The sequence below is a fragment of the Xenopus tropicalis genome, chromosome 5 (assembly GCF_000004195.4).
Source record: "Xenopus tropicalis strain Nigerian chromosome 5, UCB_Xtro_10.0, whole genome shotgun sequence".
Lineage (NCBI taxonomy): Eukaryota > Metazoa > Chordata > Amphibia > Anura > Pipidae > Xenopus > Xenopus tropicalis.
The window spans coordinates 109152853-109171554 of NC_030681.2; the positions used below are offsets into that span (position 1 = coordinate 109152853).

Genomic DNA, 18702 nt, shown 5'->3' on the forward strand with positions numbered 1-18702 from the left:
GGTAGTGAATCCTAAATAAACAAAAGTGGTTATATAAACCTGATGAAGAATATTTAAGGAACGATTTTCTTATTATTAAAATTTAAATTGGCACCCTACACACTGCCCAATGCTTTTTCATCATAAGACACTGTGATAATTATTTCCATATCTTAAATCATCAAAAACATAGTTAGCAAAATTAAAACTAAAACAACCATACCTTTTCAATGCTGTGTATGATATAGAATCATCTCCAGACATATCGACAATTCAACCCAACTCAAGAAAACTATTTATAAGACTAGTGAGGAATAATTAGCAATGTGTGTGTATCTGAAAGAATGAGTGCACTGTTTGCCCTAGCATTATTCCTGCAGGAGTAAAAACAGCCAGAGAACCGTCCCATGGGAGGGATATCACTGTACCAAAACAAATTAACTAAACAACATTATTAGCTGCGTTTGAGCAGACAACAACGCACTTATTCGTTTGGAGAAAACAAACATATACAGGTATGGGATATATTATCAGGTAACTCAGCATCCAGAACCAGCAATACCTATTATTTCAGTAAATAGTTCTTTATTATTGAATGATTCCCCTTTCTTCTGTAAAAGCAAAGATTTACCTTGTATGATGGCCATACACATACAAATAATATTGTACAAAGCAAAATTTAATAGCATGATTGGTACAAGTATGGTGGTCAAACCATTCCGAATTTTATCATTTCATCTGCCAATACACCATGTCCGCCAGCACAATTCACTGGCAGATGTTGAAGTGAAGAGGAGCTGCTGCTGCTGCTCTTTGTGTAAATATTTAGAACAATAGACAGGATGCCATACTATTTGTGGCCATTTTGTATGGTCTCTGTCCATTCGGCCTGTGTAGGCTTTTTTAAGGGGAACTAACCAAGCCTAAATCACTTTAAATTGTAACACAATTAGATTGAGTTTTATTAATAGCCAGCTCACATACCTTTATTTGCTCAATTCTCTTGTGTTCCTAGGTAAGCTTTATTCCATTTGATTTTTATTTGTGACTTTTGAGTTACAGATTTAACCCATTCCAAGTTTGGGCTTATGGCCCACAAGGAGATTAGTTGCCAGTGATAAATCTTCGCTACCACATGCGATTAATCCCCCCCAAATAATGTGAACTGCCAGTGGGAAGGCATTTGCATTGCTAAATTGTCTGAAGTTCCCTCCCTTTAGGTGCGTTCGGAAAAATGAAGGGACACATATGCCTTTCCACCTTTGATTTATTTTATTGCTGGTGGAAAGGCTTTTTAGGGTGTTTAGTTGCTTGTGGTAGCCAAGATTAAACATGGAGGACTAATCTCCCCAGGACCATCGCCCTAAGTTTTAGTTGGTTTCTGGACTGTAAAATTTCTGGTTGCCCTGATTTAGGCTTGCTGCTTTCTCCAGTCCCGATTGCCCAAAGTGTTCACAGGCACAACCTGTGGTGGCAAACCCAGTGCTGCAGTATTGGGAGGGAACATCGTCCTTCTCAATAGATATATACAGATAGAACTACAGACAAATGTGCTTACAAGGGATATACACCTGTGGTTTATTTGTCAAAGGTTCAAACACAAAGTTTGCTCTAATCCTGACCCATAGTTTTTTCTACCCTTTAGACTCTTTTGTCTCTTACCCAGGTTCAGAGTGCCTAGCATTACAGCCTGAGAATGGCACATAAAGTCCCAAGCTTAACATTTAAAGGTCAAGAAATAAAAACAGGCAGACCTTGGTGTAAATGCAAAGGGCATACACAGTAGTGTGTTTACTAATATAAACTGACACGTGAGGACTATAGGCAGTATGTAGTCACACCATTGTGTACATAGCCCGTTATTGAATTTGCTGTCACCCCTGTCAGCTTACCAAGTTTAGCAAAAACATTTATTTCAGTTAGGCAAGTCTCTACTGAATTGTGATTTTTCCCTCCTGTTATGAATTTACCACTCTTTTCTATCGGATGTGGCCCACTTTGAATAATGCATGTTTACAGATACAAGTAACGACCTTCAAAACACTGTGTATGCCCTATCCCTAAGTGATGTATTGAGCCAGAGAAGCTGTTCAGACTAGTGAATTAATCAGAGGCAATCTAATCTTACATTTTCTCACCTATATTACTTACTTACATGCTTCATCAGACTTGCTTAATTATATCATTTGTTTTGACCCCTTTCTTTGGCTCCATTTCTTACCAAGAACCCAAGCTTTTCCTGCACCTAAAAATACATTTATAGATACACACAATTGACACACACACACACCCCTATGTAGAAAAAATATTTGCATTGCAAAAAAATAGGGGCGTTTTTTTTTTTTTTTTTTGCAAGGTGTCACATTATGACCCTAACCACCATATGTAATAAAAGGCTCTACTTTTGCAGTAACGTATAGCCAGAAATCAGGTGCTTTTAAACAGGTAACCGTTAAATGCTACCAGCTGAATGGTTGCCATGCTGCATCTGGGCAAAGTTATTGTCTTTTACCAAATGCGTAATGCCAGCTCATAAAAACGCATGTGTCTTGTATATATTCACGTTTTAAAAAACAATTCACTTGTACCAGTTCTAGTAAACCACAACATCCAATTAATGGTTTTCCCTGTAAATGTAAATGCTTCCTGCTAATTGGACAGGTATGGGACCTGTAATCCAGTATGCTTGGGACCTGGGGTTTTCTGGATAAGGGATCTTTCTGTAATATGGATCTCCATACTTTAAATCTACTAAGAAATTATTCAAAACATTAATTAAACCCAATAGGATTGTTTTGCCTCTAATAAGGATAAATTATATCTTAGTTGGGATCAAGTACAAGACACCGTTTTAAATTGCAGATAAAAAAGGGAACATGTTTAAAAATTTTGAATTAGTTGATGACCATCCTCTAATTGGGAACTTTCTGGATAATGGGATTCCAGATAATGGGCCACATACCTGTATTACCTCCAAAACAGCAGTGAAGTTTTGAGAATCATCCACTGGCAACTATCTTAATAATCCCATATGTGATGCATATGACACACTTTTATAAACTGCTGTGTGGGCTTATTTGCAATTATTTGAGAAACTTCACAGTCTCTAACATTTCATAGTGAGCACAGGCATAATCAGAACATTCCACTGATTCTTTAGGCCAACAAAACATTGCAAAATGTAAGGCAAAGGTTCCCAGACTGTTGTGCCCAGAGCAGTGGGTGGACTGAAATTAGGGTCAGATTTAAGCTGGCCACACACGGCGATTTTCGATCTTTCCAAAAAAGATAGTTCCAAGCCTCCACTGACGTTCAGGGCTAAATCGTCAGATATGGAGGTAGAAACAATAGGATTTCTACCTCCTTCTGCCGATTCAGCCCTGAACATAGATTTTGCTCGGAGCCTTCAATGGCACCCAATCAAAATATTTTAACCCGTCCGATCAGCGAGTCGTCCGATATCTGCAGCCTTCTGTGATATCGGTCGCCTCATCAAGTTGCCATACACGCACCGAATATCGTACGAAACAAGGTTCCGTACGATATTATCGGTGCGTGTATGGCCAGCTTTAGGGATAATACCTTTGCTCTCCAACCTAGTAATGACAGCCTAACTTTTACTGTGGTTGAGATTTGACGTGAGCACTTTTTTTCTGCCATAGATATTAATGTAACTATGTCAGAAGTACAACGGTTTTATATTTTGAAATATCTGTCACATTGTTTTGGGCTATGTGGGTCTGTAATCAAATGTGGTACCTCAATGAAGCTTAAACTGAAAAGTCAATTCAACCACTTATGCAAAGTATGTCAAAGCATGAAAAGCAGCTGCAGTAGCTTTCAGTAGGGTAATTGCACATAGGAATCATTTTGTGGCCTGAGAGCTTTGTAGATCTGTAGATGGGGGACAAAATGCTTGAAATTGCACCTTTTCAATTTGAATGGGAAATGGCCCACACTGTGCCACTGAAAGGTGCATTTTGTGTAAAACATATTTAAAAAGTAAAAGCTTGTTTCTGGCTTGTGGGATATCCCCATTTAAAGTGTTTGGGGCAAATGTGCCCCGTTTGTACCCCAGCCACAAAGCTACATAATATCTGGGCAACAAAACACTTGAAATTGCTCTGACTGCTACTTACCACAGCACTGTAGTAAGTACAGGTATGGGATCCCTTATCCGGAAACCCGTTATCCAGAAAGCTCCGAATTACGGAATGCCCGTCTCCCATAGACTCCATTTTAATCAAATAATTCAGAATTTTAAAACTGATTTCCCTTTTCTCTGTAGTAATAAAACAGTACCTTGTAATTGATCCCAACTAAGATACAAATAATCCTTATTGGATGCAAAACAATCCTATTGGATTTAATTGCAGTTTTATTGATTCTTTGGTAGACTTAAGGTATGGAGATCCAAATTACGGAAAGACCGGAATACCCTTGGTCCCGAGCATTCTGGATAACGGGTCCTATACCTGTACTACTTACAACAGTTTGTATATCAAATGTTCCCTTATGGCATCAAGTTAGGCAACACTAGTGAAGCAAACTGATAAAAACATGTAATGTATTTAGTGTGGGAGCTGTCATGTTGATTGCTGCAACAAACAATCTTTATAGACAGCACAAAACATTTATATACAGAACATTTATTAATTAACAAAAAGTTATGATATTTCCATCAGCAAGCACATTTTTATTTGGAATTATTTTAAAGTAAATATTCACTACAAAATTATAATGACATGCACTTTTGATTGATTATCCAACATGTCCCACTCTGACAGGCTGATGCACAAAGTCAATTTGTCCTCAAGCTTACTGACCCCTCCACCATTTACCAGTCAAAGTAGACATTCGTTCTGTTATTTCACAATAGAGACAATTATTTTGCACGTAAAATGGCTTCCACCAGCAGGGTACTTGCCCATAAATCAATACATAGTGCACAGTTGCAGAATGTATGTTATATATAGAATTAAAATCTTTGATATGGTTCTGAGTAGTGATTAATGTTGGGAGATCTGTGTTGGAATATGGTAAAGATTTTAAACAGTTGACCATATCATATAACAATATATACAACAAGGGTGCAGCATGGGTGCTCCAATTGCTCAGAAGTTTAAGCTGCATACAAAATGTCCCCAAATTATAACTTATCTAATGATATAATGTATGGATTGCTAAAGCTGCTGATGATTAGCAGAGACTGTACTTATACAACACTTTCCATAGTATATAAAACGGATGCAATAATTAGCTGGTGTTGCTTACCTAAGCAGCTAGCTCAACAGAAGGTTGGGGGCTTGGAAACTAGAAAGGAGGAAAAAAAAGGAATATAAAGTGCTCAGTCTGCAAAATCCAGATTTCCTGCATGTAATTTCTGCCTCAGAGTAACATCAGTAGTGTTCCTTATCCAAGCTCAAACAGTCCAAGCAGATGGCTCCCTTTCAATGTCCAGGATGGGATGCTTGGGATATTCCAGCTGTACAGTCCTCTCTGATGTGCAAGGCAGCATTTTTGTAATGGTGTCGGAGAACCGTTAAACGTGATATATCTAATAGCACTAAAATAAGAGCAGCAAAGTTTTCATACCACATAGATCTTGCTTGAGTGGGAAGATACAGAAACATAGCATAGAAATGGTAGCACAAACAGGCTAATGTTCTAGTTAATGGGCTGTGCCTGATTTTATATGGAATAATAAGATTCAGCAAGGATCTCATGTGCTTTTCTTTTTGTTCATGAAACGTCGCGTTGCCAAGTGGAAAGCAAATTCACCATGAACATTTTGAGTCTCCCCAGGTTGCTTTGTAACACTTGTTGTAATCCTTCTATGTGAAGGCAAGCCAACTGATCCCAGCTGCTTGGAAGCACAAATATGGTCAGGGTGTAAAGGTATACTCGCCAGAAGGAATACACAGAATTGCTAGAATATATAACCAAAGCCCTCATTCTGCCCCCAGTCTGTCTTAATAAATGGCCTTGCATGCAACATTGCTTTCATCACATATATCACAATATTCTACATACAGTGGATACCAAATACAACAATATTTAATGCTATTTATTTTGCTATCAGTACCTAATGTTTTACATGGGAAAATAAGTCAGGGGTCATCCCCTGCATTCCAAGTCACTGTACAATAAAACAGGAATTCCTTTCAGTCTTTTCTAGTGGTTTTATATTTGTCTGCTTCTCTGAATGCAAATATCTAAAAAGCAGCATTAATTAACACTACTTTTTACATAAATGTTATTTCTTCCTGCTACTTACCTCCCAAATAAGGGTAAATTAATTATTACAATAATCTAGTGTAGAGGAAATGACACATAAATACCAAAATTATTTCTTTACAGTGGATGGTTTTCATGACTGCGATTCATGCTGGTTTTCAGCTATTTTACTCTTTTTATGAAACAAATGACTTTAAACAGCTAATTTGGGGGGTAGATTGTTATTTTTTGCATTTGTTTTTTTGCTGCAATTCGCATAAATCATGTCAAAAATATTTTGTGATCACATGCCGAAGCTTGGGTTTTATGTATGAATATTCCTGAAGAGTTCTATTAGTTCTCCATATAAATGAAAGCACTAATGTTTAGCACGTAGGGCATATGTGTCAAACACAAGGCCCACGGACCGAATACTGTGCTTGACCGTTCAGCACAAATTGTCTGACTGCACTGTGACTGTCCCTGACTGTAAAGTATCTTAATAAAAAATTTAGCCTGCGACTTAGCCTGTGTTTTAGATTTTGGCCCCATTATGTGATTGAGTTTGACACCCCTGACTTAGGGGGTTTTGTAATAAAAGGCACTAAGTTTGCCCAGGAGCAATAATCCATAGCAACCAATCAGCAGGTAACATTTACTGGTCACCTGTTTAAAAGCACTCACATTATTGGGGCTATTAGTTACTGCTCCTGTGCAAACTTAGTTACATATAGGGGTGATTTTCTGCTATTTATATAGTGTTGACATACAGTACTAACTCAATTAAATTATACATATACACTCCAATCTCTAGCCTATAGGATAAGGCACATTCAGCAACTGCACTTCCTACTTTTTGTCTTCCTATTCATGAGCAATAAATGTTCTATGAAGAATTTCCTTGATGAAGTATCCAATTCCCAAGGAACAGATATCATTTTCAAAATATTTCATTCTTTTTTTTTCTTACACTGACATAGACGCCAAGATTTAAAGACAAGCCTGGAGCAAATTGTAAAACTATTATTATAACTTTTGCAGTTTCAGGGAGCTAGAGTATTGCATTTATATCAGTAGCAGATAATAATTCACTTCATGTACCTGCAAGGGATAGTAAGCCTAATTTAAGATTATATCCATTCCCTACTAAGTGAAAGTGCCTCAAACTGTACTGTATAATCTGTTACATTTTGCAGGTTAAAGGGGAACTATTGCGAAATTTAAAATGTAATATAAGCTTTGTCTCATGGAAATATGAACATTTCTAAATATGATCAATTGAAAATTGATCATAAAAAGTTACTTTCTACTATTCCCCTCTCAGCAACCTTTTTTTCTTCATACTGTCTTCATGCAAAAGAGTTGCGGGTCAGCGGGCAGAACTAGAGTGGTGCATGCGCAGTAGGTGTGCATCCGCCATATTGATGAGGCGCATAAATTGGCCATGGCTATGGAAACAAGTAGAATGAGCGAAGGAGGCACATTTCAGGGGAGAAATTATTAAGTAAACAGGTAGGTTTCCTATTTGGATTTCAGCAAAGAAGGCTTTACACATCATTTAAGGCTGGAATATGATTTTCTAGCTCTTGCTCATTTTGAGCCATGCTGGGAGCTCAGGAACAGCTGTTAAGGTCCAATAGGACCCAGAGTAGTTTCTGTGTCGTGTGTGCTGGACATGCAGGGAGTCATTTATAAAATTTGTGCAGCGCAGAATTATTCACACTGTGAACATATTTGCCCTGCCCGTGTTTATATTTATAAAGCTAGACAAGACTGTACAAACATAATTGCAAATTTTTTATTCACAGTGAAAAAGCTTTTTAAATATGGTATAACTGCACCACAACTTTGGTGGCAACTTTGGAGGCAATATTCTAAAGCCATAATTCCTTAAGAGGTCACTACTATGCTCTGCCGTTCCTCGCTGAAGACTTGAATGAGTATTAGACTGCCTCTACCTACAGAGAGGATGGCCCCAAACTCTGCTACCAGCAGGAGCTGCATTACCAACCATGAGAGAAGTTCAGCAGCCCTGCTGCCAGTCCTGGATCTGCAGTGTCTCGATGATAGGAAATCCAAGCAGGCTGTCACCTAGCACAAGCGTCTGTATCCATCAATCCACCGTGCAGTCACAAGAGAGAACCTCCTTTCTCCCTCTGCTAAAATGACCTGTGCAGTACTCTGGCAAGGTCCTACCGCTGCTGTGACAAATAAAATGTAAAATATAATATCATATATCCACTGTTTTGATCCAGAGGAAGGCAAAAAACCCAACCTGATGCCACTGCCAATTATGGTTGAAAAAAATTCTGCCAATTATGGTTGAAAAAAATTCTTTCCTGACCCCCTTGGCGATTGGAAACATTCCCTGGATCAAGCAATCGTAGTTAACATGAATTAAATACAATGCTGACTCTCAAGTTTATACTGTATAAAGATACAGAAAGCACAATATAACAATGCATTCAGGAAAACATCCACATTCAGTTATTAATAGATAATATGAAAACAAAAAGAAGAAAAACTCCTGACATTTTGCAAAATATGCAAAAAGGGGGAGGGTGGGTGGAATGTTTCTACCTGCTCAAAAGATAAGGAAGTGAGTGCTTCTTTTTCTGACATCACATCCCTCTCTTTCTCCGCCCCCCCAGGACAGCTTTCTCCTGCCTTAACTCTTTCCTTCTCGCCTAATCACAGTTGAACCTGGTTCTGCCAATCTCTAAACATAAACCAGTGTAACCTAGCTGCTGGTTATTCGGATCCCTTGTCATGCAGCCCCTGTGCTTATAGCTCCAGGGCTTTCCTTTCTGCCTCCTCTATGATAAAGTACCACTTAAGTCACTTGGATTAGCTAAAAGAGGGAACAAGTATATACCAGCTTCACCCATTTATGTCCAGTAAAGTAAGCCAAAATAAATAACTATGATGGTGGGTTTCATTATAACTTGTTACAGACACTTGCAGTGCTGAGGTCCAGGGTTTATTCCTGACCAAGTTACTATGTCTGTAGAGTTTGATTGGGCTTGTTGAAACTTTCTTCACATAATATGACCTTGACACTGACCCTGGTTTGCCTGATTGTGATAGAAAAATAATTTTGTAAGCTCAGTTGGAGCAGGGACTAAAGTGAAAGATGCAATCTAATAAAGCAATTGCACATATGTTAAATGACTTATAATATTAATCCATGGTGGTTGTGCTGCTCTTCTACATATAAAACTTGCTTACCATAAAAGAGATGCTTCTGGGCACATTTAGTCACTTATTTGGCCTCACACATCACCTTATGCTCAACCTTTAGTAAACATAAATCACAGCTGAAATTCTGCTGAGATTTGTGGCGTGAAACAGCCACAGTTACAGCCACACTCCAATGAGCAGGCTTCTTAGCTGCTGTTCAGAGCCATGTACATGCATGACTATGTTGGTATCTATGCTCATTTGTAATTTTCAGGCTAACGCAACATGCACATCTGCACTGCACCTATTCTCCTCATCCTACTCATGGCCTAGGACTATCTGCAGTCCTAATGGTAAAGCCTAACATTTGGCATAATTGATATATAATGTAGGCACTGCTGATGTTTAGCTGCAAAGACCGTGCATTCTTTATATATATATAAGTATATAACAGAAGGGTCATTATAGTAAAAATAATTAGCTCAAAAATAGAAGATCCACTATCAGCATTAAATGGGAAGCAATTAAATAGAATGCTGGGGACTGCATAGTCAGGGAAACTGCAAAAGCACTGTTAATGCGGCTGTGGTTTTGAGACACCCATTATATGCCTGAGAAAATGTGTACTGTGGCAAAATTTAATATTAAAACTCAGAACAACACCATAAAAAATGTAAGAAAGAAAGCAAAAAAAAAAAAAATCAAATAACTGATCAAAGATTCTGGAACTCTCAGTGAAATACGGTTTCTCTGGATAAAAAGAGATATTAGACTGTACAGAACACAAACAGCACATTCCATAGTAACAGTCAATGTGTTTTAATGATGTGCTGTTCTACAGTGCTTAACAAATGCAGTGCCATAAAAACAAATGTGACACAGAGCAGGCGATCCAAGTGCTTTCTATTTGTCCTGTTAGACATTGCTAAAATAAGCATTTAGTGAATTGCTATTTTTTTTACTTCACTTACATTTACACCTTGTAAATTCAGTTATTCTACTATCACCCATTTATCCTTTTCTTGTTTTACATATCATGTACTAACAAGAGAAACAGGGTAGATAAATAAATGATAATATTACACTGAGCAGCAATTCCCCAAACACCACTGCACAACAGAGTTAGCAAATTATTTTGACTTACTAAAACCACCATATAAAAAACATTACTCTATTTTTATAAAGTGTCTTTAAAAGCAGGACATTTCCGCCTGTTAAATTTCCCCCAGAGTGTAGTTAATGGGTAATGTTATGCCTTGGGAAATAGAAACTGGCCATCAACATGAACTATATTAGTACTTAACCAGTAATCTTACCAACCCCTCATCTGCACAGATGAGTATCTGCAAACACAGTTACATTAGAGTGATTTAGCTTATATTTCAGAATAAAGAGCAAACATAAAGGCTGTTCAACCAAACATGCTTATCTAGGAGTGCAAAAAAAAACCAAACAGTTTTGTTTTTATTGTGCAAATTGATTAAATATTTTGCAATGTTTAAAGCAATGACTATAAAGAAATGTTATGCATATTAAGTATATAACGAGCTTGCTGTACCCTGTGGTATAATAGTTAAGGAAACATATGCAGGGTTTTGGCAATTAACAGGTCTTAATGCAGGTCCAAATGCAAAAGGTAATGCATTAACCCTCATATGTAATAAAAGGCACTAAGTTTGCCCAGGTGCAGCAACCCATAGCAACCAATAAGATGTTTGGTAATCAGTAAATGCTACTGGCTGATGGGTTGTTATAGGTTACTACACCTGGGCAAACATAGTGCCTTTTATTAGGCTGATGCCAGACGTGGCGTGGGGGGATATTTTTGGCAAGTGGAAAAACGCTTGGCGAAAATACAGCCCTACACCTGCTACTTGTGCCTGCACCCGAATGAATGAGATACGCTCGGGTGCAGGCACATGTAGCCGATATACGCAAAAAAACGCAAGAGAATGCAAAATCTTGCGTTTCTTTGCATATATCGGCTACATGTGCCTGAACCCGAGCGTATCTCATTCATTCGGGTGCAGGCACAAGTAGCAGGCGTAGAGCTGTATTTTCGCCAAGCGTTTTTTTCCCCTTGCTGAAAATATCAGCCCTACGCCACGTCTGGCATCAGCTTTACATAAGCCCCTAAGAGGTGAAAAAAGTTTTTCTTTAAAAATGGTCATTCTATAGATCTTCAATATCAAAGTGTCTAAAATCTCTCTGGTTTATAGCACTTCAGGACACTTCAGTTCCATCTGGAGAACCCAGAGGAGAGTTCCATTACCTTTGAGTGCAATTTCCTCTTGAACTGAAATGAACATTTTTCTTCCTCCTATGTTGCCTTTGGCCCTGACAGATCATTTGTGTCTTCTGCAGTAGACATTTTGAAATCTCAGATGGTATGTTGTTGGCCCCTAGTACACACTGCCAGAAATTACATATTTTACAGCTTTAAACACCCTCAAAGGGAAATTTGCAGAGCACGTACAAGCAGCATCCAACTAGTGATGTCACCTTTCCTGAAAAATAATGTTTACCTATATGTATTATTCAGTGTTTTATATGCTGACAAAACAAGATACAGAGCAGGAGTCATTTACTGATAACAGGTTCAAATAGGGAAAATAAAGTAGCCCAATGACCCATAGTAAAACGTAGGGAAGCAGGGGCATGACAGATACGTTGGTCAGACTTAGCCACTCCCAGTTGCAGGTGATTGGTTGATTTGTAAGGGGTATAAAATGCTGGTAACTGTTCCCGCTTCTCAATCCATTTTAGTCAGCATAGTAAAACACCCACCCTCCCTCCCTATAGATGTGGAGATAGCGGAGTGTCGTTGGCGGGGTGATTAAGTTGGGGGAAAACAATGGTTGGGTTAGGAGGGGAGTTTTATAGTTAATTGGGGCTGGCATGCTTGGAACCTCAGGGGTAAGAAAGTGGATTAGGAGGTGAGTTTTGTTGGGTAGTTGGTTCCGGGCTAGAAGGGCAGCTGGCAGCGCCAGTTGCGCTGCGCAGTTATTGGATTGTTACAGTGTTTGGTTATTTAAAAGTTGGTTTGTTTGTTATACAAACATTTGTGTTATGTTTGAGATGTTTTGTTTCACATTTGTTATATATGTTATGTTTTAAATTAAAACTTTGATTGTTGTTAATAAATTATCTGCGGCCATTTTATCCCAAGAATTGGTGTCCGTGTGTTTATTGGGGATGGTAAGTAAACAGGTAAAAAGGAGGGTGTTGGTTGGGAGAAGGGCGGGTCAAGATCCAACGTTACTCATGTCATGCACATTAAAGAAAGCAAATCAATAAAAAGTGAATTAATAATAAGTGCCCTGAATCTTTAAATCAACAATGAGGTGGCCTATACACCACTTGCACTGCATAATTTAATTTAGTATCATCGCTGTATTTGTTAGTGAGATCTTTCTTATTATATATTATAGCAGGCTGCTTTCTATAGCCCCTAAATCTACCAACCTGTTTTTGAAAGTATACCCTGCAGTATCTGTACACATGCACAGATACTAAACAGGGGCCAGGGAATATGCATTGATCAATCCCCTTTATCATGTATAATTGTCAAAGGGATACGTCATGAACAGTAAAAACTGTTGTTTTGTCTCTTCCTGTCATTTACTCTCTCTCTATTTTCCTTCTCCCTTTTCTTTAATCATTCTCTGCCCCCTCTTCACTTGTTATTCCCTATTATTTTGTTTTCCTCTTCCTCCTTTTTCTTCTCTTACCTTTCCCTATTATTTTCTGTGTTCCTTTGCTTCCTAATTCCTTCTTCCCTTATGTTTCCACTTCTCTTTAGACTCTTTTCTCTATGCCTCCTTCTCTTTTAATCCTCCCTCTCTTTTACTTACCCTTTTCACCAGCAGATCCTTATATCTGCTGGAAGGACCCACTGGTAAATAAAACATTAGAAAGATAATTATATGGTCCCCTTATATATTTATATATAGTTATCAAACCCCCCCTAAATCCAAAAAATTAATATGGCTAGAAATGCCACATTTTTTATACTGGACTTAATGCACCAGCCTAAAGGTTTAAAATCTCTATAGTAATAATGATCCACGTCTTTACAGCTGTCACAGAAACTCACAGTTTGGAAGCTAAGCTTGGGGGTCACAAATTATCAAGCAGAAAATGAGGTTTACCTGTCCTTTAAGCTAATGCTACAGGGCTGATTATTAATTTTTTATGCTAATTGCACTGGTTTCAGAGCTGGCATATAATGTGAATCTAAATAAATTACTAATCATCCCCTATATCAGTGCTGTGCAACTGGCGGCCCGGCCCGACCCCCCTCTGTGTGGCCCCACACCTGTCTGGCTGCTTTGATGGCTTACCTTTGAGTAAGCATTAAATGGTATCAGTACTGAGATTAACTGCATGGTTATCACCTCAGATTCAGGCTGTAATCCCTCTGTATTGTTTAAAAATGTAATCCCCTGTGTTTTTCACACCTTTTAATACCTGCATTGTTCACCCCCTGCAGTGTTCACACCTCAGGCTCAGACTGTAATCACTCCCATTGTTCACTTCTTCACACCTCAGACTGTACTGAGGTACTGTAGGCAGAGTATGGCACATAAAGCCAGCATAGGGCAGGTAGAGTATGGCACACACAGGCAGCATAGGTCAGGGAGAGTATGGCACACACAGGAAGGGTAGGGCAGGCAGAGTATGGCACACACAGGCAGGGTAGGGCAGGCAGAGTATGGCACACAGAGGCAGCATAGGGAAGGCAGAGTATGGCACACACAGGCAGGGTAGGACAGGCAGAGTATGGCACACACAGACAGCATAGGACAGGCAGAGTGCTGCCTGTGTGTGCCATACTCTGCTTGCCCTATGCTGCTTGTGGGAGGTGAACCTGGCAGGGATTTGTTGTGGGAGTTTGTTAGCAGTTGGAAATAGCCATTAAATGGTCCCAAAGGTCCACAGGGGAGGAGGAGGCATATGGAATTTAAGGGTATATCTTAATATGACATAATTCTTTCACATATGAATGATGGTTGATATCCCCACAGTAAGGACCAAGCATTTGGGATTTTGCTGTGCTACCACCATTGTGATAAAATAGGTGTGGTTTGAAGTGGGTGTGGTTTCAAAAAGGGGAGTGGTCAAAACTGGCTTCCATTAGCGGCCCTCCACCATGTATGCTAGAGAAATTCCGGCCCTCGGCACCGTAGAAGTTGGACAGCACTGCCCTATATCATGACATTTATATTCTATATATATAGTATAGTAAGTCCCATGGGCGTCCGCAGAAAATTTTCCAAGGGGGAGCAAGTAAGCTAGCATCATCCTGCAACAGACAAATATATATATATATAAATATATATATAAATATATATATATTTTTTTTTTGCAGGATGATACTAGGGGAGGCTAAAGATGGCCCATACACAGACTGACCTATAGCTAATGTGACACTTAGTGGATTCGCTGCTGGCGTAAAAAGTTAACCTCCCAACTACCTCTTGCCGTTCCCACTGACTCCCAGGGATACTGTACAAAAGTGCGGGGGGTGCTTTTTTTTTTACCCTAAAATGTTTAGGATGTAAAAGTATTTATACGCGCACTTCTGTGAGGGGATCTGCAAACATTTGTGTTTGTGATCAGTTAGCTTAAAGGGGTAGTTCGCATTCGAATTCACTTTTATTTTTAATGGTTTTTCAGTTATTTAGCTTGTTCAGCAGCTCTCCATTTGGTATTTCAGCAGCTATCTGGTTGCTAGGGTCTTATTTACCCTAGCAACCAGGTAGTGGTTTAAACAAGAGATGGGAATATGAATAGTTAAGGGGCCTACTTGGAAAAATAAGTAATACAAAATTATAATAATAATAAAATTGTAGCCTCACAGAGCAATATTTTTTGGCCCCCATTTGAAATCTGTATAGAGGCAGAAGAGAAAGAGAAACACACAATGAGCTTTTTCAGAGGGAAAGAGTTAACTTACCCTCCATGTGTTAGGGTAGGGGATAGATTATAAATTATTATAGATGTCAGGTCAGGCAAAAAACTATTTAATGTCAGCTAGTGATTCTTTAGAACTGTATAGTACCTGTGTATAGTGCCTGTGTATAGTGCCTGTGTATAGCACCTGTGTATAGCGCCTGTGTATAGCGCCTGTGTATAGCGCCTGTGTATAGTACCTGTGTATAGTACCTGTGGGATGAAAACTGCAGCAAAAGTTGAGAGTTGGTTCTTAGGTAAAGTTACAGCTGCAGATTCTTCTTTTCAGTCTTCATTTCTGTTTCCAGTTTGCAAAATCTCCCGATCCCTTGTGCATCTGTGCTCTGATTGGTCAATTTTACTGTCTGTCAAGGAAGCTGTGCTCTGATTGGAGAATCCACAAGAAGAAAGATCCAATCGGAGCACAGCAAAACGGGCTTGCAAGCACATTCCAGGACAGTGCAGAAACGGAGTAAGGTGTTTTATTTTTTTTGCTACTTTTCCAGGGGGGGGCAAGTGCCCCCTCTTGCCCCCTTCTGTGGACGCCCATGGTAAGTCCGTCCCTAAGCTCTGACAGCAGCACAGGGCATGGGCAGTGAATCAGCAGAAAAGAAGATGGGGAGATACTGGGGGCATATTCAGAGGCAAAGATATTTCCTGCTAAAGGGCTGTGGTTGTCTTGGGCTAGTACATAAGCCCAAAACATAATGTGCAACCTTCCTGCCCAACTTCATTAGTTAGGCTTTAGTTCTTCCCATACTCTTTACTAACTTAGTTGCCCTTCTTTGGGCTCTCTCTAATTCAGTAATATCCTGTTTAAGCCCTGGACACCAAAACTGCATGGCATATTCTAGATGGGGCCTTACCAGCATGCCGTAAAGTGGAAGAATAACCCCCCCTTAAGCGAATCTATGGCCCTTTTAATACAACTCAAAACTGTTTGCCCATGCACCTTCTGCCTGGCATAGCTTGCTAAAACCAGGTTTATCTAGAAAGACTCCAAGGTCCTTCTCCATTATGGATTTGCCTAGTGCAGTCCCATTAAGGGTATAAGTGGCTTGCATATTTTTACATCCCAGGTGCATGACCTTACATTTATCCACATTAAATCTCATCTGCCACTTAGCACCCCCAGGTTGCCAGTTTGCCCAGATCCTGCTGCAAGGATGCGACATCCTGGATAAAATTAATTGGGCCGGATAGATTTGTGTGAAAACACTGATACATTGCTTACAATACCCTCCCCTGAGTTGTATCTTTCTGAAATGTGTATGTTTTTCTCTTGTCTACTGTACATACATTCCTTTGGGTGTGTTAATTTTCTACCCTGATAGAAATGAACCTAGTGTGTGTCTATACACTTTTGGTGTTAAATTAGATTTTAGCCACCGCTGGGGCAGAAAAGCTGATGTGAAGGTTTGAATATTACAGATAATGCAATAAGCAACAATTTGTATTAAATATATGGATATATTAAAATCCTGTTGTATTTCAAAAGTTGGCCAACATTCCATAGCTTGATCTATGTTGAAAATGTTTTTTTAAAACTTACTAAAAACAGCAAGTTCTCTGATACATTGAATAACCAGCTTTTAACAAGGCAACAGAAGCAATCTTCTACCTGCTCCATAATTCAGATCATTCATTGCTTTAAATTCCCAGCCTCTGTTATTAGCTTGCAACTCAATGATTTAAAACTGGTGACTGAACTTTAAGATTAAGAAATACTGTTGTACTATATATTGCCCAATGGTTCAATTTCCAGTTTTATTATACATTTTCAATTTTAGAACTCATTCATATTTTATCTCAGTTTAAAGTAAATTCACATTGTACATCATTTTTTTCCCCATAGAGATATTTCACCCCCCCCCCCCCCCCCCCCCCCCCCAGTCTCTCTTTTCATATAATTGAAATCAGGGATAGCTACAACTAGCAAGTATTATTCTATTCCAGCAAAGTGATGTTATATGAGAATTTTTTTTTAATTTTCGTGACTCCTGTGGTGACAAAACACAATCGCAGACTTAGAACTCTTCATTTTACTGTAACTTAAGTTTGCAGAAACTCTCTATTGGCTATAGTGAAAAGTGTACCACCCTGGAAAAAGGTTTAGGAGAAATTCCTTTTGGCCACAATGGTTTTCAAGTAGAACATTGTTACATACAACCATACAATCAACAATCTTTCTCATCTCGGCCATTGCAAAAATGTTGGTAAAAGTAACTGTATGTATGGGCACTCGGGTTTGTTTGGAGGTATTGAACTTGATGTACTTTGGTCTTTTTATAACCCAGATTAACGATGTAAATATTGCAAATGTGAATTATCACTGGGAATATACAATTCTTGTTTATTTTATATTACAATGCACATTAATAGACGCATTGTTATTAACAATGAACTTAGAGGAGATGTACTTGTATAATTGCATGGAAAACTGTAACTGTATTTCTCCATGGTAATTTAGCAACATTTGCATTTATATTCATATATTTTTTCTTCCTGTATTTCAAACCATTTAATCTTTTTTATATAGAAAATACTGCCTGCTCATTTCTAAGCCTTAGGAAAGAACTGACAACAAACATGTCTCGGACTCTAGCCAATCATTTAGAGCCTGCCTTATTATGCAGAGCTGTATAAATCACAGAATTGCCAGTTCCCAGCTATCTCATTTAAAACAGGACACATATAAAGCCTTTATACTGCATGGCTAATTAGCAGTTAATTTAGATGCATGCTGCAGGCTGCATGGGGTTTTTATGTATTTAAATTAACTGATAATATTCTGAGCAGCATGAGAATTTCATGTGTCCTTTTTTAAAAGGACATTCTGGCAACATTTTATACAGTAGTTTGTAGCATTTTTAACTAATGCAGACATTAGAGGTCATTAACTTTGACCCCAGAAGTAAGTGGAAAAGCACAAAGGTGCCCAGAATCACTCCCCGTAGGCTCATTTATAAAGCACTTGAGTCTGGGATGTGGCTGTGCTCTACATCTATGGGCAGAATGGAAATCTGGTGCTTGGGTGAGTAGGAGGCCTTGAAGTGAGGACACCTACATGCCTCATCTTGCCAGTTCCTTATTAATACAGTGCTGCTATATATATTGGGTGAATACAGGTTTCTGTGCACTGTAGAGATGCAAAATGCAAAAGACACGGTGGATTGTGTCTGTTTTTAACACTTTGCAACCTGCCCTGCACTTATATATAACCCACATGTTTTTTTCCACATTGTGCAGTGCAGATGTTACCTTGTACTGAGCTGTGGAAACTGATGCCAACAACTGTATTTCCTTTTGGGCTGTGACAGACGGGGAGATTAGTCACCTCGCAACAAATCTCCCTTGTCACGGGCGACTAAT

The 18702-nt window shown here is 38.8% G+C and overlaps 1 protein-coding gene across 2 annotated transcripts in view; it reads right to left on the minus strand.

Moving 5' to 3' along the window:
- Positions 1–18702, minus strand: part of kcnmb2 (potassium channel subfamily M regulatory beta subunit 2) — a 117442-nt gene that overhangs the window by 83857 nt on the left and 14883 nt on the right. The window contains exon 1 of one of the 2 annotated variants that reach the window (XM_002931553.3): positions 5254–5792. The exons of the other annotated variant lie outside the window; for it this stretch is intronic. The gene's annotated coding sequence lies outside the window, so the exon portion shown is untranslated. Of the gene's footprint in view, positions 1–5253; positions 5793–18702 lie in introns of those variants that run through there. 2 annotated transcript variants of the gene reach the window in all.